We start from the raw sequence: 23,109 nt of genomic DNA, 5'->3' as shown, positions 1-23,109 counted from the left end.
GCAACATAGACATTTCCAGGTCTCTGAGCCAACACTTTACAATACAGTTCCCTATCCTTATCAAGATGTATTCCCTCCACATCTAGATCCTTCTTCTCATTGCGTGAAGCTGCAAAATAATTCTAGTTTCCAAGAGAAATGTCAGCATAAGCATCCTTACCATCTGATACATTTTGTGCAGCTTTAATTGTTTCTTTTGCTTTAAGCCAATCATCTGTTTTCAGTTCCAGGTTGCCAAGCATGGTAATCACATTTACTAAGGTTTTATCCACCTTAAGTGCCTCCCCAATCAATTCTAGACTTAGTTGGATCTCATTTCAAGCCTGGGCCATGGCTGCAAGTCGTAGATATGCATCCACATAATCAGAAAACTTGAACAATATTAGCCTGTACAAAAGATTTGCTTTTTCAGTGTCATGTAGCTATTCAAACAGCCTGGCAAGATTAAATAGTATGGTATATGAAATATTTTACATATTCAACAATGAATGATCTATATTCCAAGAGATCTTTTGTAGTCAAAATAGAAGTTTGAAAATTGTTGAAAATCTAGTATAAGTTTATGTTGAAAATGGTTCTAATCTTTTAAATTGAATTCACCAAATAAAGTTATTTGAGAAGATGTTTTGTAGTCAATATAGAAGTTTGAAACATAGAAAATGTTATTTGTTTTTTATTTGTTTCATAGAAAGATTTTGAAGTCAACAAAAGGAAAATCAAGTGGTGAAATTTTGCTCCTCTTATGTTCAATGATATAGTTCTATTATCCTTTATTTTTATTTTTTTTATTGAATATATATCTTAAAATTATTTTAAATAAATCTTAGGTTCAAATTTATTCAATATTTGATTTATTTTTCAAAAATAAGAAATTGTAACCCACTTGAAGATTTTTGTGACATATGACTTCTAAATGATCCATGAGAATTTAACTTATATCTTGAAAATATTCCAGATTGATTTGATTTACATTATTACATATATACATATGCGTTTCTAGAGATATTTAGTTTATTTAAATATGTTGTTGCTTCTGATCTATCTACTGTATATGTAAAATACTAAAGGTTCACAACACAAAGAGTCTTTTTGATGAAATGATGTATTCACCAAATAAGAAGTATTACCAATGTAGGATGGAAAGAATTATTTATTATATCATCCCCAAAATACCTCAATAGGAGACAAGAGGTAGTTGAATCATGAGCTTTCCATTGAGTTCAAAGATATTTTTAGAAAAAAAAAATGTATTTTTGGAGAATGGTTAACACTATAAAAGACAAGTTATCTAAATAGATTATTGAATTTTTTGTTCGAAAATATCAACTAGGATAAGATTATAAATCAAGGATAACAACATGATTTGGTATCCTATTTCCAAGATAAAATAGGCTACAAAGAAAGAAAAGTGGTTCACTCATAATATTCTAAAATGCTAATTTGGGTATAAATTGTGTCTTGTTGTCTTTATGGGCTTCATTTGGCTAGTCATTAGCTGAAAAACTAGGAATATATAAAGATAAATTAAATAGGGATAATCATTTATAGTTTTTGTATGAACACATTTAGCCTATTTTAAATTAAATATATTGATTTTCCTTTGCATTGAGTTGCTATAATAATTTTTTTTGCTTCAAATCCATAGTAGATTAAATAAAACGTCTCATTATTTCTATATTCACCACTACTTATAGGTGAAAAGAGAACATTCAAGCATTCAAGGACTATTGTGATATTTTTTATGAAAGCTCACAATGTCCAATAGACTTTCAAACAATCAGAATGCTTCATCCCATGTATGAAAGTTTTCATTTATAAAATAGTTATTCTGTGGTATATGAAATATTTTATATATTCAACAATGAACGATCTATCATTCTCTTGTAACATTTAGCAAATAGTTTGAATACTTGACTTTCTATAATATCTTGTTACTTGTATGCACATTTTTGGGGAGCCAAATGACAAAGATGAGCTTGAAATATTTGAATACATTCCTTTTCATACGAGTGATTATGAACATATGTCAAGATAGATTGAAATATACATATATATTTTTATCGCACACTTATGTAGTGCACACATTTAGATATGTGTAGTTACTTTTAAACATGTTAATCTAGTGTAACTTATAAAATGTCTAATATAAGTCTAGGTTGAAAAAGGTTATAATTTTTTAATGGAATTTGTCAAATAAAGTTATTTCAACAGATGTTTTTTAGTCAACATAGAAGTTTGAAACATAGAAAATGTTAGTTATTATTTTATTTGCTTCATAGAAAGATCATGAAGTCAACAAAAGGAAAATTAGGTGATAAAATTTTGTTCCTAGGTAGGGCCACAATAATGGTTCCCACTTTCCATAATGAAGAAATCAGATGGAAAGTGGGGAAGTTAAATTTTAGGGGCTTCAAATGAAGCCAAATCTTTGAATGAAGGTCCCAAGGGGCTTCACTCGAAGCCTCCATGCCGATATTGGTGTGGGGGCTTTGAATGAATCTTAGGGCTTCATTCGAATCTGACATGCAGACCTCGTTCATACTCCTAATAATCGATCGAAAAAGATCGAAAAAGCTTTTAAATCCAAAATTTTTTCTTTTTTGTCCCATGGTTTCATGTATGAGTTGGTGGACTAGGGAGCTAAGAGGGAAGTTAGTAACATCATACCTTGCATCAACATCTCTATCTATGATGCAGGAGCACCTATTCATTGGATTTCTCATGGATAAATTCATATTCTAAATTATATTTAAATAGTATTTAAAAAGCAACTCAATTTAAATAGTGTTGTCACTTTATCCCACGACAACTCAAGTGAAACACCTTCTTCTTCTAGTCGATGGAAGAATTCCATATCCTTTAAACACACAGGAAAAACTTCAGAATTGATATTGGGGCTTTTATTGATGAATTCAACCCAAACGCCATTTCCTAATGCCTTCATGAAAGTTTGCTGAGCCAACTCTAGTTCATCATGCTCAAAATGAAGAACCCCAATGTTGTTTAACAATTCAATGGGTACATCTTCTCTACTCTTCTTTAGAAGAGACTTCGCTATGTTAATAGAATCTAAGGCTGCACTGGGGTCTAATGATATCAATAACTCACCCATCTTAATAAAGGAATGAGCATCACATGTATCTATGCGAGTTTCCTTTCTTAGAATTTCCAAAGCCTTCTCTCACTGCCCTTGTTGAGCATATATATGGCCTACAGCTTTCAAGCTCTCACAGTTCTCAGGGTGAACCTCCAGAACCTTTTCAAAATTTGAGAGAGAACTCTTAAGATCTCCCAATTTCATTTAACCCCATCTTCAAGCTCTCACATACTTGCTCCACTTGGTACAACACCCCATAAAGGTCATCTATTCACTTTCAACTTGGATAGCCTACAATATGGTCTTTGTATACAATTCATTTTTTGTCGTTTCATTATATGGTTTGAACAAGTGTGGAAAAAAATTAGATTTTTATTATGAATTTTCTGTTCACCAATCTATGTTAAACTAATTAGCAAGTTCACTTTCCTAATACTTTATGAACTTGATGCTATTCGCAAGGTCAGTTTCCTAATACTCACTATAGTACTTGCTATTCAATTGAGATGGACACGACTCATTAGTTTGTTTGTATTCTCTTTGGATTTTGTTAAAGAAGACAACTGAATGCTATATGATGAACTAAAAGTTCTGTGGTGTCAATAGGCTTGTGCATCTCTTGAGCCAAATTACTAGCCCCAGTGACATTTGTTGTTGTTCAAAAGCGGCACCATACTAGACTATTTGCAAACAACCATGCAGATAGGCATTCTATAGATAGACTTGGGAACATCTTGCCAAGTCTTCAGTACATAATAAAGTAACTAAATTTCATAAATTATTTTTTTGATAGTTGATTTGTTTAAATATTTCCCATCAAAAATTACTTAGTACATCTCATCTTTTTTCTGCACAGGAGCTTGTAGTTCTGAAGAATCTGATAGCGAAGAATTTGAAGAAGATATTGTAGGAAAGGTATATTTGGTGTTCTTTTTAAAGTGAAAATGTGATTGGAAATTTTGTATATTGTCATATTTCACTTGCAGAAAGGTCAAATTGTAAATAGAGGTGAAGTTGTATGGATTTAAGTTTCTTCTTCATTATTTATAATGCTCTCGATTCCTTCTTTGTAGCTATAAAAATACTTGTTTATTTTCACCTTTCTAGATACCCTTTACCAGGTTCTTCAAGATTCTAAAATATCTTGGGCTGAACCCACTCCAGCATGTCCTAACTCCTACTTGGTTTAGAGACCTAACTCCTTTTTATATGTGTCTTCCTCTTACTACTCCATCTGTAGGTTGCAAACAAATCATCCTTCTTCCACCAACGAGTTATTCCATTCATGAAAGACCATGTCTGATGATATCAACACACAAAAAAATAGGGAGACAATTTCTAGACTATGGTCTAACTTAAAAAGAAAAGGTGATGGAAAATATTATTGTCCTTGCAAAATGTGTAAGGGCTTAAAGACTCGAAGATATCTAATCACAACAGCTGAGCAACATTGTAGGTAACATGGTCACATTGAAGGGGGAAACGAGTATCGCCCATTGGTATGTATTTTAATAGTTTATAAATTACATAAGACATGATTTGATGATGACATCATGGTCATGATTAATATAAGATCATCATTTTCATATAGGTCAACATCCTTGAGTTTCATGTTATGGGCCATGACAATTCAGAGAATGCGGATTTCCAAACGAGGGAACATGGAGGTGTGAATATTGAAGTAGAAGGTAATGATACCATGGAAGAAGATCACGATGATCAAAATGATCATGATGATCAAGATGATAATGATGATGATGATGATGGTGATGATGATGCAGAGTTTGATGTACCTTTACTTGAGAAGGCACACCAATCCCTATATGAAGGCTCCAAAACAACTCTTCTTGCCATTGTATTGCTATTGGTGAACTTGAAGGTTATGAATGGTTTATCCAATGTAGCAATGACACGTATGTTAAGGTATGCAATCTTCTTTCATTATTTTACTCATAGTTCCCTTACAATTAACATTGGGTTCATGTAGCAATTAATATTCTTTAAATTAAGAAATTATATTTTTGGTCGTAGGTTGATAGGTGAGTGTTTGTTACCACCATCAAACATTCTACCTCACTCTTATCGAGAATTATCTGCCATCATGAAAGATATTGGAATGGAGTATCAAACAATAGATGCATGTCCGAATGATCATATTATATATCATAAACAACATGAATTTGCAACATAATGCCCTACTTGTCATATCAATAGATATCAATCAGATCGATTAACAAAAAAGGTGCCTCACAAGGTTCTTCGACATATTCCCATTATTCATTGTCTGCAACGATTATTCAAGTGCAATAGCTTGGCACAATTTATGGATTACCATGCACGCAATAGAAGTCAAGATGACATTAAGCTAATTCCTGCAAATGGTTTGGCATTTAAGGAAATAGAGGAAAAATGGCCACACTTTAAAGAAGAACCTCGTAATCTCAAGCTTTCATTGGCAGCAGACAGTGTCAATCCTTATGGAGAGATGAGATCTACTTACTCAGTGTGGCCTATTTTTGTTATCAACAATAACATACCTCCTTGGTTGTCCATAAAGAGAGAGCACATAATGTTGACACTAATTGTTCCAAGTATTTTTTGATTTAGTGGTCATCTAAATTAATTTATTATTACTAATCCATGAAATGGTCAAAATAATTATGTAATGTTTTTGCTCATTCAACTAGGTAAGTACCAAGTCAAAGATATCAACGTATATATTGAACCCCTTATCAACGAGTTGGTGGTGTTATGCAATGGGGTTACTATGTATGACATTTGTAGACCAATAGGACAAAGAAAATTTCAATTTCATGCAATGCTTGTATGGACAATACACAATGCCCCTGGGCTAACATATTTTTGTGGTATGTTCTCTTCTTGACACCTCTTTTTTGGTATGTCAAAGTTAACACATTTAATCCAATTATACACAATCTTGTAGGTCTTCAGACAAAGGGTAAATTTGCATGTCCATTTTGTGGTCCAAAGACGAAATCTCATCATTCAAAAAGTTTAAGAAAGCAGGTGTTTAATGAGAATAGACATTTTTTGCATAGAAATCATATGTACCGAATTATAGAAAAACATATTTTCAATGGTCTAGAAGAGACTATGTCAAAGCCATAGAGAATGACACCTCACCTATGGAAGTTGGCATCCAATAAAATAAATCGTCGAGGTAATTTCATTCCATTTGATGTTTTTTGTTTCAAATTTATATTTCTATATTGTGTTTTGTTTACTGATGATGTGATTGATGGTTGTGAAGGTCGCCAAGACATCAATGTCCAACTTCCAAAAGGACTAAAAATTTATCCTACACAATTTACTAGGTTGTCGTACTACAAGCAACTCCCAATTGTGCATTTGTTTGATCTTATGCATATTGGAAAGAATGTAGTAGAGACATTATGGAAAATCTTGGATGGAAGGCGTGACAAAGATCAAATTGTCAAAACTTGTAGTGACATTGAAGAATCCAAGCATGCAATGAAAAATGGTATTCGACCAAATAACAATGGAGACCAGATTGATACAAGTGCCCTTAGTTGGTTATTGTCAGAGCAACCGAGAAATGCTATAAAAGAAGTCATAAAAAAATACGATTTCCCACAAGATTTGTTGCGAACATAAACAATGTCATATCAGATAAAAGTGAATTTGGGCCAAGGTTGAAAACACATGATTGGCATACATTTATTAAGGTAATTCATGTTATTTTGTATTCACTATATATTTATATACTGCATGTAGTTTGAATTGCATTCTTTTATAAAATATTGATAAGATCATTTTACAAATATTGTAGTATGTTCTACCTCTATCTCTCCCACACCACTTTGCCAACAATGTCAAACAGGTTATATATGATCTTGGAAAATACATGAGGTGGTTGTCATCTAAAGAAATCAATAAAGAAGATATAAAATATTGGAAGAGAAAAATTCCTCTTCTGATGTGTGAAATGCAAGTGTCTACCTCCAAGTTTTTTCAATGCACAAGAACACTAGCTCATACATCAAGTTGAGGAGATTGAATTGTGTGGACCTGTACCAACCAGGTCAATGTGGATGGTTGAGAGGCACTTGAAATTTTTGAAAGGCTTGGTTTGACAAAGAGCACATCCCGAGGGTTCTATGGTGGAGGGATATATGGTATACCAGACCATGGTGTACATTACTGAATATATTCCTAAGTTTGCAACAAACATCCATGTAGATCATATTTGGGATCCCAACTCAATTAAAAAATTTGAAGGGGAGTACTTGATGGGAAAAGGTAGATTGAGGAAAGTGAGAGGTAAATCTAAGATGTTATTGTAGTTAATTAATTCATATAAATCTTCAATTTAAGTTATTTTTAATTGGTGTATTTTTTTGAAACAGGTGGTCGACAGTGGGATGCAATACATTTGTATATTGTGAATAATATTGATTGGATGATGGAATGGATTGAACGATGTCAAAAAAATGGTTTCTCATTAACATGGGAAGGTGTTGCTTCATTGGTTACAGAAGTTCATCATAATGGAGATTCCAATGTTATACCGATGGTAGTTGATCTAGTAAAGGGTTTAAGAGGTGGAGAGGTACGTAGAAATTTATTAATGATCATAACTCGACGTATGTTTCGTATCAACTCACGATGAAAATAATTTACACACACTTCAAAAATTGCAGGTCAAGAACCACAAAGCTATGTACTATCATGGCCACAAATTCAGCATAAAAAGGTTGGATGACACAAAGAAAACTTGTGATTTTGGGATAACTGCAGTTTTCGAGGTCACCAATATATCATCTAGAAATGACATACATCCCCAACAATGTCAAAATCAATACTATGGCATCTTGGATGATATAATTGAGTTTGAATTTAACACCTTCAAAGTAGTTCTATTCGTCGTCAAATGGTACAGGTTACGACTAAATCAAAATGATCCAGATAGAACGATTATTCAACATGATAATGGATTTACAATGATCAATACAAGGTCGTTTGAGTCAGTTGCAGATGAGCCCTATGTTCTTCCAAGCCAATGTGAGCAAATGTTTTACTCAGAGGTTCCAAATAAATAGGGTTGGTCATTTGTTGTTAGACACGATCCAAGAGGAAGGCCGATAAAGTATAATGTTATGGAAGAAGAAGATATTGAAGATGATGAAGAAGCAGATGATGAAGATCAAGATGATGGTGATGATGATGATGGTGATGGTGATGATGATGATGATGATGGTGATGATGAAGATGATGGTGATGGTGATGATGGCGATGATGGTGATGATGTTGGCGATGATGATGGTGATGATGGCGATGATGATGATGAAGAAGAAGAAGATAATCAATGACTACAAACGTCGTCACCCCTTCTATTGATGATCTTGCATTCCATATATTAAGGTAAATTTGTTCATGTTTATGATGTTGCATATTGTTCATGTTGTCTTCTAAGTTATTTGTAGCATTCACATATCATGTAATTTTTAGCTAACTTAAGATAAATGATTAACATATGCAGGAAATTTGATTACATATTTATTGTGTTCATTTCTGATGATTACGACATATGTTATTTATAGTTACCAATGTTTATGTTGTGTCTGATTATGACCCTTTTTGCAAATAGTCAATTGACTATAGGTACATCGTCACCCCTTCTGTTGACGATCTTGCATTCCATATATAAGGGAAATTTGTTCATGTTTGCGATGTTCCCTATTGTTCATGTTGTCTTCTAAGTTATTTGTAGCAAACGTGTATCATGTAATTTTTAGCTAACTTAAAGTAAATGATTAACATATTCAGGAAATTTGATTACATATTTATTGTGTTCATTTCTAATGATTACAACATATGTTATTTATAATTACCAATGTTTATATTGTGTCTGATTGTCACCCTTTTTGGAAACAGTCAATTGACTACAGGAAATTTGACCCATTTGGCATAGATTGTGCACAGTGACATGGATCAGCAGGTATAAGTCAATAAATAGACATAATTTTCTTATATTCTTCTTGTTTTCATTGAGCACGTACGTTATAAATAGACATATTATATAATCATATAATGTATATATAGAAAAAGAAGGTCCGTATAGAAATATAATTGTATAATCACTTTCAACTTAATACATTTTATATTTGTCACTTTCACTTTCCATTTGATGGATTGCAGGACCCACCAAATAGGTACTTGTTGGATCTATCTACATCGAATGAGGGAAATGAGGAACTGGTAGATGAAAGCTCTACATGTAGTATGGCTAAAATAGGGAGATCAACTAGAGGTCAAAAGAATAGAAAAAAATTTGATAAACGCATGCAATTTTTCCTTGCTAATGGGGGGTCATGTTCTTATGATGATGAGACCAAAGGCGACATCAAGGTGCCCTTTCGATACTCACACATTGAGAAAGAATGGGTACCCAATGAGCTACCTCCAATTAACACACATTTTTGTGTTAATGAGAGGATATATCGCATTGCTCCATCCTCATTACATGGTTTGGGCCTATTTTCCATGGATGGGATAAAGGTAGGTTACAACAAAGTTGTCAAATTGTTCAAGTATGTCAGTCCATGTTACAATTACAATGATTGGATGCAGATTGTTCGGTATAAAAAAAGTATTCATAGGTATGGGGTGTCAACTAATTGTATACAATGGAAAAAAAATGATCAAAGTAAAAGATTTTCTATGTACATTGATGGGAGACCAAAAGCAATAGGTAATATTGCAAGTTTTATAAATAGTACACGACCTTCTTCAACTAGTAAGCAGCCCAATTGCATATTTGAGGCACGTGAGGGGAATGAAGTTTTTGTTTGTGCAATAAAATCAATAAGTGCAGGGGAAGAACTGCTAATTGATTACCATTTAAATCACATAGATACAAACAAAGTTACTATCATGAGGGCTATAAGTACTCTTTACCATTTTGTTAATAAGTTTTTTTTTTGTTGTCTATTGCTTTCAGTTAGCTGAATTTTTTATGTTTAATCTTTGTGATAGGATGATATGGATCCAACAGATGATAGAGGTCACCAGGATGCTACTCCCACCCCTTCTTTAGAGAGGGTAAACCTTTTTGAAATTGTACAAATTAGATAGTTGAAAAATTTTATATTATTATGTTATTTTATTTACGGTGTAAGTACTATTTACCATTTTGTTAATAAGTTTTTTTTTGCTGTCTATTGCTTTCAGTTAGCTGAATTTTTTATGTTTAATCTTTGTGACAGGACGATATGGATTAGACAGATGATAGAGGTCACTAGGATGCTACTCCCACCCCTTCTTCAGTGAGGGTAAACCTTTTTGAAATTGTACAAATTAGATAGTTGAAAAATGTTATATTATTATGTTATTTTATTTACAGTTTTTTAGTTTTTATGATAGTTTTATTGATATTTCTCTCACAATTTGATGTTCAGGATAAGCGTAAAGCAATATCAGTAAGTGCCGAGCCACTAGCTATGCCTTCTGATGAGGATATTGCTGAAACTCCCAATTTCATAAAAATGTTGAAGAAAAAATTTTTAAAAATTAATTTAGAAGCAATGAAAATTTTGGATGAGGCAAATATGGAATCTGAGGAGATGATGAAGAGGCTATCATATTTGAGAGCGCAAGCTCATCGTTATGAAGTAAGCTCCAATGAATATTTAGTTATAAGAAAAGTTTAATAAAGATTTGCATTTTATAATCTTTTATGTTGTGAAGTAAAATATGTAATATTGGCAAAAATACTTTATTGATGCAATTTTTTTAAAGAGTTGTAAGAAACTTTAACTACTAAATTCTTGTTATATAGGAATTTTTGGCAACTGATCCACAACTTGGTCAAGGACAATGCGGTGAGGCCGGTAGTAGCAGAGCTCCGACTGCCACTGGTAAAATAATCTTTTAGTTGACAAGTTAGAAGGAATTTTTTATTTCAAACATTCAAAACTTCTTAACTCTTACTTTTATTATTTCAGAATGTCTTTGCTAACAATGTATTGTTCAAGTCATCCAGTGCAGGAGACTCCTAAGAGGTTGACAAACACTAATATGAGATTGCCAACTGCAATGTCAACAACAAGGGGACGTCTAGCTGGTAAATCATTATTTTTCTATATTTGGTTTTGTGTTAACTATGAGTTGATAATATGTACTTTAATCTTGGGTGCATCGCATAGTGTATTGTTTTTTTTGTGGTAGGAGATGCACCATCTGGTACTCCACCAAATGCGAATCATAGTGTATGTATTGGTGATAATTCACTGTCATTTCTTGGAGCTACCCGTATTTCTAGCACGGGAGCTATGCAGACATCATTGTTGATTGACGATGATGAATCAATGCCTTTGAAATGTCCTAAGATCCTAGGTATGATCAGTGACAACATCAATTAAGAATGAGAAAAAATGAAGGTCATGGCAAGTTATATGTATTATGCACTATATTTTTTTTTCAAGGTATACTGATTAATATAGTCACAGTACATTTTTTAGTTTTAGAACATCAACAATAGAACCCTGGTAGAGTTTGACTGGTTTTAGACATTTAAATTTTTTTTCCAAACTTCTTTTTTGGTCAATTTTGGTCAAGTTGATCCTCCAACCCTAATATAGATCACTAAAAAGATGAAATGTATCTCATTTTATGTATTTGTTATTCACTATAAAAAGTATTCTTCGCATGATTCATTTTAATGGTTCTTACTATTAATTATCCCATGACATTTTTTGCAGGAAATGATACATTTTATAAGAGGCTTTATGACCTCACGCTGCGAAGATTCAGGCCCACCATACGTAAAAGGTGGAACATCATAACTGAACTAATTTTATCCCACTATTTTTGTTCATATCATTAATTGGTGCAACATTTTTCCTTTCATTTGGGTCTTTTCTTATACTAGCTATATCTAACAATTTTGTGTTTTTTCTTAAAAGGTGGAACTACCAAGATCAAAAATTTAAAGATGAGCTCATCAAAGATATAGAGCATGAGTTTGGTAGTAATATTTTTTATCATAAGAAATTATTACAAAAAGCTTCCAAACATCTTAAGGTTTTGAGGGACACATATAGAAAGAGCCTCATCCTAAACCCAAAGTACGAGCGTCCTCCCTTTGTTTCAGTGAGCGACTGGAATGAGTTCATTTTGGATGCAAAGGAGAAAAGGGAATGTCCAAAAGAAAGTACACTAGAAAATCCAAAAGAAAGTACACCAACAAATCTAAAATGGTATGCAATAGTATTTACTACTAGTACATTAATGAGAAAATTTAGGGTTCAACTTCAGTATCAACAATTTCAACTAGCTCAATTTAATCTATCTATTGATGAAAGGTATGCAATTCATATGCTGACACAATTGCTTATAAATCTCAATCTCAATCTGGGCATAAATCTTACGTAAGATATAACTGACACAACTGCTTATAAATCCTAAATTCATATGCTGACACAATTGCTTATAAATCTCAATCCCAATGCTGACACAATTGTATATATCTCAATCTGGGCATAAATCCTACATAAGATATAAATAGTGCGCTTATAACTTCACATATAGCTATATTATGTCTTGAAAATATAGTAATGCTCAACTACATGTACCATAGTTGTATGTGTTAGTAGTATAGGTGATAAATGATATTCAGTAATTGTAATGACAAGTACAATTTGTTTGAAAAACTTTGCAAGAATTTTACTAATGGTCAGTCTTCTAAAAGTAATAAGCATCACGTTCAATGCCAGAAACACAAGTTAATGACAAAAATCACGTTCCTATCTTTGAGGACTAACAACAACACTTGTATGTTTATATTTATTGGTATTGTGGAGAGATGATCCAGCCAACACTAGGTAAGACAAACTATTTGAGACTTCATTTGGATGACATTATGTATGTTACCTATAGACCATGGCTAGGCATAGAGCCATATATGACACTGGATGTGAATTATCAATGATATATAACTTCACATATAGCTATATTATGTCTTGAAAATATAGTAATGCCCAACTACATGTACCATAGTTGTATGTGTTAGCAGTATAGGTGATAAATGATATTCAGTAATTGTAATATATAAAGATATATAATAATTGTAATATAATATAGTAATCATACCTGAGACCTGTAGTTAGAGTGAGATGAGACCTGCCATCATACCTCTCGGGCTGCTCATTATTATGTAGTATATGAAAATGCAGTACCTCTAGCTCAACATGTCTCAAGGTTCTTTGATTATGCTTGAGCTTCTGATGGTGTAGTGCCTCCTGCACATGCAGATGTTACTCCTCCTCCTCCTCCTAGTGATGAGGGGGAAGGCTATAATTAGGTCCATGCTATCTTTTGTTCCTTTTTGTATCTTTATATTGATCATGAGATTCATTGTATATTTGATGTATCATTTTGAGACTTGAGATATTGATAGTGCTTTGATTAGACTTTGTTCTGACCTTTTGATTGTATCACCCCTCTGACATGTCAATGATATATATATGACACTGGATGTGAATTTTCCACTCTTAGAAAGCATTAGAATTATTGATTGTAGTTTGCCCAGTAAGATAATGGTGAGCTTCTATTTACCTAAATGTCTCTATTTGGAAACTGACACTCAACTTCTGGAACATTTTGCAAAAGTGAAATTGATCAGGAAAATCACCTGTTCTGATGATGAAGATTTTGCTAATGTCAAATTTCTACAATGCTTTCCTTATTTGGAGGAGTTGTGCATGCATTATCCATTATTGGTCGTGTCCCCTACAAGTGTAAGCATTTATGTTATTTTAATCTGCATGAAAGCATTTGTTTGCAAGCATTTAAAGTTAGGAATTTTTTTTTGGAAAACTCTAACCCAAATTTCATTCTTATAAATAATGTTGATAATTTCTGCTATTTCTTTCCACTCTATGAAATTTACTGTTTCTTAAACTCTTATACCTTATTTATAGGATCAAAATTATTTGGCATTATTAAAGCGAATGGTTTAAACATGATCACATACTAATTTTCTTAATTTCTACAGTAAAAGTGTTAAAGTTGACTTTTTATTTTTTTCTATCCTTAATTCTTCTTTTACTGTGTGACTTTTAAGAATAGTTGAAGCTTATCTAAACAATTTTCTATCCAAGTGTCAGATGTTAAATCATTTGTTGTGGATGTAGACTATACGAAACATCCTCCAAACTATGATGTAACGTTTATGATCTTCTCAAACATTCTAAATGGTGCTCGACTGCTAGAAGCAATCAAAATTAACATAGATTAAGACAAGTCTTAAGTCACGAGTCTTCTGCTGGAACAATGCTAGGTAGTTCCTGTTAGTTGCTAGTTATCTTAGCAAATCAGTGGGGATTTTGTTTCAGTTACAACCACCATTTATAAAATCAGTTCCATGCAGTGTGGAGGCTAAAGAAGCACTTGATGCACAAAGGTAATGTCTTTTAAATTGAAAACAAAAAAATACTTACTTTTTAGCTACGGGTAAAAAGGAATGCTACTATAACAATCTGAAATCTGACATTCGCCCTCAAGTTTATACCTATTGTAGCCTTGGGGATAAAAACACTTTGAGTGTGGAATGTAGGGATAAAAATTTAATCTATAAAATCTACTAGCTGTTTCAACTTTTAGCTTATCATTTACTTTGTGTGACAATGGATAATATAGACTGTCAAAATTGATGTGTAATTTTATGGAGAGGCATATCAGAATATGGATAAATACTTAGCATGAACTCCATGGATAAATAGCATGATTACACATGTCAATTAAAGGTATGATGCTATAATTTCTTCCCTTTTTTCATATTTTTGGTGGAACATGCTACTTGATGCTAAAACCTTCATACCATATAATAATCCACTATTTAGTATTGATCTTTATATCTATATCATCTAACATATTTCAAACTGTTCATAGGTTGCAGGACACATCAAAGGCAACAAAGGTGAGGCTGGAAAAGGTTGGGCAACACAGACTTGGCTCTGGGGGATATTCAAAAATCAAAGCACGCGTTGTAAGTAGCAATAAATGAATTGCAAAGAAAAATGATTTATAAAATGCAAATAATTTTTTTAATTAATAAAAAAATGTAGGGCACTAATTTTAATCTGGAGGCCACAAAAGAACACAAAAAAAATTCCTTCAAGCAAGGCTATGCAGCGGTGGCTGAATGCCTACGGCAAACTTCCATTCCCCCAACCAAACAGTCTCCTGCATCATGTGCATAGGTAAATATGCCAACATATATATTAAAAATTGAATACTTGAGCAACAATTTATTTGATAATAATGTGCATGACATTGCAATGCAGCCTGTTAATCGTGACATAGATCATACACAACATCATGAAGCCCTTGATGTGCATTGTACTATCGATGGAGGTGCTCATTTGTTATTTAAAACTAATTATATAATTATTAATACAATTTAACATCTTTAATTGAACTTGGTGTAACCTTTTTGTGTTGAGGATATAGAATCATGTCATGTTGAACGAGTGTCGGAGGATGTTCAGACTGATCAACAGGTAGATCATGTCGCACATTCAGGTAAAGAAAATCTATGTTTTGTTCTTTTAAATTAATTTATTGATTTATAGTTCTTTTACTTAAATAAAAACTCGTAATTCACTAATATAAAATGGTGTGAATTTAACTCATGGAGTACTTGTTATTGCAGCGGACCCCCCTTTGGTGCAACAGCCTCATGATGTTCCTAAACGGATGAGGAGGAGACATGTGTTAGAACCAGTACAGGAGGGGGATGACGAGGACATTGATATTCCTCTTAGAAATTTTATGAAAAAAAGAAATGGCAAGAGAGCAAAAAAGAAATGATTATTCATGAATGACTTACTCTTGAATATTGTTAATGAATATTGTGTTATGAATATTATTCATTAATGTTGGGTGTTAATGAATTATTTAGGAATGACTTACTCTTGAATGTTGCATGTTAATGAATTATTCACGAATGTTGTGTGTTTATGAATTTTATGTGTTAATGAATGTTATCATGTGATTATAATGATTGAATGCTATATTTCATAAATGGATGAATTGAATGTTATTAAATGTTAAATGGGGATGACGAGGACATTGATATTTCTCTTAGAAATTTTATGAAAAAAAGATACGGCAAGAAAGAAAAAAAGATATGATTATTCATGAATGACTTACTCTTGAATATTGTTAATGAATATTGTGTTAATGAATATTATTCATCAATATTGGGTGTTAATGAATATTGTGTTAATGAATTATTCATGAATGACTTACTTTTGAATTATTCATGAATGTTGTGTGTTTATGAATTTTACGTGTTAATGAATGTTATCATGTGATTATAATGATTGAATGTTATATTTCAAAAATGGATGAATTGAATGTTATTAAATGTTAATAGGGAATTTAGAGTGATGTTAGTGGGGGGGGGAGGGGCCAAATGAGCTTCCACCTTCATGTGGTTGGCCCTGTTAAGTAGAGAATATTTAACTATTCTCGAAACCAAGTGAAGCTCAAACTTTAAAGATAAGCTTATAGTTAATAGTGACAACCAATTAGCAAGTCAAAATGAAGTTCTTCGTTACAGGTACCTTTTTAGTTTTTAAAGCACAATATCGTGTTTTAATATTGTATAGTTTTTTTTCTTAAGTTAAAGTATTCTTTTACTATAACAACATAATTTATGACCATTTTAGTAACTATTCTAACATCGCTTTATGACAAATCTTGTTTTGGCAAAGATGGCGATACGTGGTGCTGTCTATTCCTTGGGAGATTGGATTGCACAGGTCTGTATCTCAACATAAACATGGCAAATACTGTGAAATTTCACTTTCCTTAGTCGTGGTTGCATACCTACTGCACTCTTTTGTTTGAAAAATGAATAGAAATACCATATCTAGTAGCTTCTCTATGTTGTATTCATTTATTGGTAATGATTCAATGTCATGCCATTTGATGGTAGCTTCTAGAGTTTCATTTAGTTGTAAGGTGTGTCTTATCTTTTCAAGTTTGTATACTCCATTTGGTAGTTTGGTACTAATTGATGATGTCTGGGATCTTCGACCTTCACTGTAGTCTTCATCATCATCCAACTTGTTGTTTGGTATTTTCCATGTTATCCTCTATTTCCATGGTCTTCAGCATGGTTGTGTATTTTATCTATCTAGTTCAAAGATTCTATGTGCCTAAGATGGAAGCCATTTAGAACTAATAGTTGGAGAGATCGTGTTTCACCTTGTAAAACTAGAAAATGTCACAAGTTTAAGGTCAAGAAGGAAGAAGTCATAACATTTTGAGTAGCAAAATATGCTTAAAATTACATATTTAGTTGATTCTTTGGTGAAGTTTCTTATTTCAATTCAATTGATTTTGGTTGTCAACCAAATTCCTAACTCCAATGTATATTGTATTTCAGTGCTACATTTTCATAGGGATCTAAGTAAAATGACAGTTGACTATTATTTATATTTGAGAATTTGTGTTGTGCCTTACTATGATCCTCTGATAATAGAGGACAAATCAATCTGAATTTGTTTCTCATGTCCCATGTTCGGTGCTTCTTCTTGTGTAACTAACCACTTTTAATGTGGGTTATGAAATCTGATGCTAGTATGCTATTACACTGCCATTTATTATAGAGTAGATATAATAATTATCTTTGAATATACTGTAAGGGTCTCTAAACATGAGTAAAGCAGTATTACATAATGTAGATCTGAACTCAAAATTCATGATGTTTTCCACTCTGGAGAAAGAGGGGAACTTAATATACTCGTAACACACCCCATCAGAAGAGATCCATTGGATGGTTTTTGTTGGGGTTTGACTCTCCTAGTGTAGCGCTAAGCTAGGCTTCTAGGTGCTAGGATATTTGCTCTTGTTGGTGGTTCTAGACCCGCTGAATGCTCTAGATAATTGTCTGTCAAATTTTGGTTGAAGGAGCTATGCTTGGGCTATCAAGTCTTATGCAAAGTTTGTCCTATTTTGTGGTGATAACATGAACTTTTATCAGTGCAAAAGTATGGTCTATAAATTCTTAGAGTCTCTAGTGCCTCCAAGATTTACAGCGTTGGGTGACTAATTCTTTGAAGTCCCTAATATTTTGTGACCCTGAGCTATACCTATGTGAGTTATGTTTGGGTTTTCCTTACTCATCTTCATTTCACTTTTGTGAGTTGTTTTGCCCAAGGCCATTGGAAATTCCCTTTGCTAGTTCCTAAAATTGGATGGATCTAGTACAATTTTGGGCTATTCTATGTTTGTATTCTAGTTGAAATAGAGATCTCTCCACTTCAATCATGGTTGATGAGAGGCCACGGGTGAAGCATTGAATATGAGGGTTTTCCATTTTGTTGTAGAGATTGCATCTCTATAGGATACATGCCTGATGATTGCCATTTTGTGTTGGATAGGTGTTGTCACTTGATGGAGGGCCATGGAAAATGACCATTTGCAATTAGAGCTTCTGATTCTATTTTAGATTTTTCTTTTGAGGACTTGTTTTCTAATGAAGAAGAAACTTTTTTTGATTATATTGATGCTTCTCATGCTGTTGGTCTGAGCTAGATTTCTATCGATTCCATTCTTGTCACAATTTTGGATGTTAGACCGTATTTCAGGTGTGATGCCCACTAGCCTTGTGGCCTATGTTGTTGAAGTTACTGCTCCCACTTCTGTTTTGAAAAAAATTCTACTGATAATGCTGACTCTTAAATAATCACTCTTGGGCCTTGTTGACAGGTTGTAGTGGGGTTTCCTTTGTTGCAATCCTAACAATAGCATTGCTTAGACTTTTGTCCAAGAGCATAGGAAAAGATTTATTTTGTTGTGTTGTTGATGCCCTATGTTTATGCTTTCATCCCTTGTTTTTGTAAAGGTTAACAACCTCTTGTTTTGGCTGTTATAGAAAAACAACATATCAATAGCATCCTTTCAGATTGAACAATACTAGACGAGTAATGATACTATCTTGAAAAATACAAGAAGCCAAGACTACAATATACACTCGTTTGATGAAGCAAATAAAATCCTTCCAACAATAATTAGTCAGAACTATCAAAGTGAATTTTTAGGATTGTATAAACACAATTGGAAAATGGATCAAGAAGATTTCATGTCTTTCTCATGGGTGGCAACTTTGGTTATTATGTGTAAAATTGGCCTCATTCTTTTAACAATTATTTTCATGTTATCCGTAGAATTATTTTTTATCATTTAAGTTTCTTGTTCTTGCAAGATGAACTACGAGATGCAATGTTACTGGTGTTTGCAAATAAGTAGGATATTCCCAATGCAATGAATGTTGCAGAGATCATGATAAACTTGGGTTGCATTCTCTTAGGCAGCAACACTTGTGAGTATTACATTCTTTATAATTTTCAGTATTAAAAATTCTAGATACTAATCATCTATTATGCTGCATTGTTTCTACTTTGCATATAGTTTATCATCAGTCTAGTAAATGAGAAAATTTTTGGAATCTTTAGTGTTGCTTATGAAATAGCTTGTATCATGTCCTAAGGTATATACAAAGCATATGTGATTGTTTGTTAGAAATAAATCCTTTTATTTTAGTTCTTATGGCTTTTTTTTTATTTTGCAGGTTTGAAAGATTACAATCAAATAGGGTTCAAGAATTTTGTATTACAAAAATGTCTTATTTCTTTATTGATACAGATAGATTGAGCAGGTAAAAATTCAGTTTTGATGCATACTCATATGTAGGATGCAAACTTATTTTGATGTGACATTATGTGTGTTCTCTTTCACATTTTACTATCAATTTTCTATCCAATTTAATGACCCAAAACTACTGAGAAAAATTGTGAAGGTACTGATCATGCCATTTCTGTAGTGCTTATTGAGAGTAAGCCAGTTTATATCAGCACTAGCTATAATCTCCTTGGCATTCCACACCATACGTTCTATGATTAGCCTATTCCATTATGGCTCACTCCCAAGTGGGCTTTTTTCTTCCTTTTAGGTAAATTGGTTTCTTCTACATGGACTTTTTGTTTTGATTCTACTTTTTTTAGCATCATTATTTAGAATCTCACTCTTTGATCCATCATCAGAATGTAAGAACATAAAAATATGTAAAATGTATTTTTGTAGTTGCAGATTGCAATTTTTTTCTCATATTACATATTTTGTATGCTTAGACAATGGATCATAGTATGATCTAAACCATTGATATTAAAAAATACAAAATACATACACAATCAAAATCGAAAAGCCATACATAATATTCAAATAGACTGTGGAAATTTGATTAGTTTGGAATTAGTTTTAATTTTTGTACTTGTAAAATGTCCTACATGTCTAAGTATTAAATGTGTGAGTGGTTCATGTTGTGGATCTCGGCCTCTTGTTTTCGACTGAAAATTTTCTTTTGAGGGGTGATCAAGATTTTTTAGTCTTTGGCCTCCTGTATTTTTTGTATTTTCAAGATCTTAATGTCTGTAGGTTTACTTTGGTTTGGTTGATCAGCATTTTCATTTGTAGAATCAATGAAACACATTTGAGGGTTTTTTCATTCATATTATTTTAAACGTTGTCAGATTAGTTTTCTCATTATACTATATTCAACTCTTCCTTAGTTGATCTAGTGTATATCTTTTAGCATGCAAGGTTCACCACACACACTATTTCCAATACTTTGTTTGACATTAGTAAGGTTTAAATTATCATTCAAGACATTGTGTCGATGTGTAAACTTTATTCCCTTTTCATTGTTTCTTGATGTGTGTGTACCCTTTGCAAAATGAATTTAGAAGTGTGCTTTTTGTTTTGTTTCACCATGACATGTTCTTATAGTTTTGCAATGTTTGAAAGGTCTTGGTGGGTCACAAAATCCATTAATTAAATTAAAAGCAAGGTTTGTATGTCATGAAACTCTTGCATTGCTCATTGCATTTGAAGCCACTTGTAACTTGTTTTTTTAATAGTTTTTTTGGCTAGCATAAACTATAGGCTAAGCAATCCAAGAAGTTTGTAAGTAGCTGTGGAAACAACTATAGAGTTCCTAAATGCAACAGTTAAGCAAGTGTTGGTTAGGGGTCCAAAGCCGAGGGTTTTTAAGGTAAAAGATGCATTTACGAAATTGAAAAATGCTTCAGGTTATGTTGTGGCCGCAATGCCATCGACTAAGGGTAAAGTTTCAGAGACTCTTCCACATTTCATAAGAACTTACTGGGTTGTAGTCGATACTACATTCTGTGCTGAAATAGTTGAGTCTGTAGATGCTTACTTATTTGCAGGGCCCATTTTTAATGAATATAGCTCAATGGGATATTCATTAATCTTGAAGAAGGAGAAAGCTATAATTGTGCAGCCTAATCTGGTAACTATCACAAATGGACCTACTTTTGGGTGTATATTAATGAAAGACTTCTTAGAAGCCATCAAAAAGAAGTTGAAGCACAATACAATGGCCTTCGATAATTATTAGCATATATTTGTGCCTCATGGTGCTCCCTTGAAAGGTGCTCCAAATGAGGCTCTTAGAGTCAAATTGTTATTCAAACACATCCAAGTAAAATTATTGAGAATCACTACATATCATAAAATGACTTATGGTTCAGTTGGTACTTCAATCCTTGGTTTTGTTGTTGTTCCTATAGATTAATGAGTAAACACTTCTTATTTGTAGGCCATGCTATCAAATGAGATAGTTGTCATTGTAGAAACTGGTGACTCTTGGTTCAACTTCCAGAAGTTTAAACTCCCAGAGAAATGCAAGTAATGCAAAATCTCTTGCAAAAGTTTATATAACTAAATTTTTGACTCATTTATTTTGATGATGGATCATAGTGTATGATTTAAAATGTTGATCTAACCGAGAAACTATTGAACAACAAAGTTCATAAAATTATAATACATGATTTGTCTAACTGACTAGCTTGTTACCTGTAAGTCACAAATTTGCGCTGAAATAGTTCCTACAATTTATTGCAATTATTTATGCCCCTATTTGGAATTGGTTATCAGGTTTAGTTTGAAGAATCAATAATTTGTGACATTATTTTTCTTAAGGCTTGTGTCAATGTTGAATGATTCATTCTAATGTTGATTTTGTAGGTATGAGTTTCAGATGCAGTATGAATCAATTAGTTGGTCTGTTGGAGCTACACTGGGATATGCTCAAGCATTGTACAGGATGAGTTTAAGGCCCAATCCCATCACCTTGAGAGGATCGTAAGGCTTGTATTCCATCTTCATTGATATTCCCCAAAACCATTTGTATCTCTACTAGCATACTTCCTTCATTGCAATAGTCTTTGAATATCCATTCTTGCTATTACAATCAATGCTAGCAAAGCTTTAACACACAAATCCACTTAGAGTTTCAGAAGAGAACTAAGGTTAGATTGAAGGATGTGGAATTTCTTTCTCTCTCCAGACCATGTGGCAAAATTTTTAGCAATTTTGCAGTACCACCTAGAATGCTTAAATGATGCCCTAATTCTTTGTCATTGCTTATTCCACAAAGTGCCCGTAACATAGAACTTTGTATAACATAGTGCCCCTCATAACCAGTCTATGTTGCACTACTATTAACTACATACATAATTCCTCCCTACTACCCTCAACCCTTAAGCATACTTGGATTTCTCAATGGTTGCATAGTACTTGCACTTAAATCAGTTTTATTAAGTTATTGACTACACATCTTTTCTTATGTTTTTCTACAAACACAATATTTTAGAATAATTTCTAAATCCATTTGAAATCCTTGAATGATACATGATGTCCAAGTTTTAGCTATTTAATGGCAATTATTGAGTTTCTAAAGGATCCATGTAATTCATCATTTTATGAAAGGTTCAGTTAGTTTACTAAATCTTTCTTTCTAGTTGCAAAAAAATGTAATAACTATGTGCAAGAATAATGAACTGAAAAGTGATCCAAACTAAACAAAATTGCTATTAAAATCTTGTACTACCTTTTTATGTTTATCGCTTACCTATTTGCAACTCCACAATTGATAT

At 32.7% G+C, this 23,109-nt stretch overlaps 1 pseudogene; it reads left to right on the top strand.

Annotated features, from left to right (window-relative positions):
• The first annotated feature begins 330 nt into the window (after window positions 1–330).
• On the top strand, window positions 331–22,319 carry LOC149539012 (pyruvate decarboxylase 1-like; annotated as a pseudogene).
• The last annotated feature ends 790 nt before the right edge of the window (window positions 22,320–23,109 follow it).

The sequence above is a fragment of the Cupressus sempervirens genome, chromosome 9, assembly GCF_028749045.1.
Source record: "Cupressus sempervirens isolate cs-2001-9-10 chromosome 9, ASM2874904v1, whole genome shotgun sequence".
Taxonomy (NCBI): Eukaryota; Viridiplantae; Streptophyta; class Pinopsida; order Cupressales; family Cupressaceae; genus Cupressus; species Cupressus sempervirens.
Note: the sequence above shows the minus strand (reverse complement) of the source record. Positions and strands in the feature narration are given on the sequence as shown.